Genomic DNA, 1,196 nt, shown 5'->3' on the forward strand with positions numbered 1-1,196 from the left:
TGGGACCACAGGCGCCCGCCACAATGCCCAGCCATTTTTTGGTTGCAGCCGTCATTGTTGTTTGGCGGGCCCGGGCTGGATTTGAACCCGCCACATTGGGTGTACATGGCTGGCACCTCAGCCACTTGAGCCACAGGTGCCGAGCCAACTTCCAGAAATTTCTTTGATAAATCCATTCACTAGATTAGAAATATATTCCCATATCCTCAGTATGAATCAGTTTCTAAATCCCATTTATCATTCCTATGAAATCTCTGTCAATCTGTTCATTCAAATTTCTACCATCCCCACATGCTAGAATAGAGCCTCCATACAGCTTCCTCTAAGCTGGTTCCTGTGTCCTCCATTCCAGAATTCTTCCCCTATCATTTCAAATGGTGATTAACAAAACAAGGCCAGGCACGGTGGCTCACACCTATACTCCTATCTCTCCCACCTCCCTCACACCTACTGTGCTCTAATCACACACTGGCTGCCTCATATCCCTCCAGAGCACCCAACACTTTCTCACCTGAGACCTTCTGAAGTGCTGTCTACCTGCTCCACCTTTCCCCTTCACCCTCTCACTTCCTGTTTCCCCAAGTCCCTGTCCCAATGTCTCCTCCTCCAGGCCTTCACGCCCAAGCTGAAAGACTTCCTGCCTTGTTTCTCATTATTCTTTATCACAACAGCCTGTTTCCTATATAAGACTTGATGACATTTGTAATTAATATTTTTAATTTTTATTTTCTTGAGATGGCATCTTGCTGTCACCTGGGCTAGAATGCAGTGGTGTCATCATAACTCATAGCAACTTTAAATTCCTGGGCTCAAGCAATCCTCTTGCTTCATCCTCTAGAATAGCTGGGAACATAGGCATTCTCCACTATGCTTGGCTAATTCCTTAAATTTTTTGTAGAGATGGGGGTCTCACTATGTTGCTCAGGCTCCTCTCAAACTCCTGGCCCAAAGCAATCCTCCCATTTCAGCTTCCCAGAGTGCTAGGATGCCAGGTGTGAGCCACAATGCCAAACCTGAATTTACTATTTGTTTGTTCTTTTACTTGTTTATTGTGTATCTCTTCTACTGGACTGTAAAATGTAAGCTCTATGAAGTGATACCATACAAGCAGGCCAATATAGTAGGTGTTCAATAATTTTTTTAAGTGACTCAGTGAAGTGGTAGCCAGGCCCTAAATGGGATTAGATATCTGAAAT

The sequence above is a fragment of the Otolemur garnettii genome, unplaced genomic scaffold (assembly GCF_000181295.1).
Source record: "Otolemur garnettii isolate 467f Iridium unplaced genomic scaffold, OtoGar3 scaffold00013, whole genome shotgun sequence".
Lineage (NCBI taxonomy): Eukaryota > Metazoa > Chordata > Mammalia > Primates > Galagidae > Otolemur > Otolemur garnettii.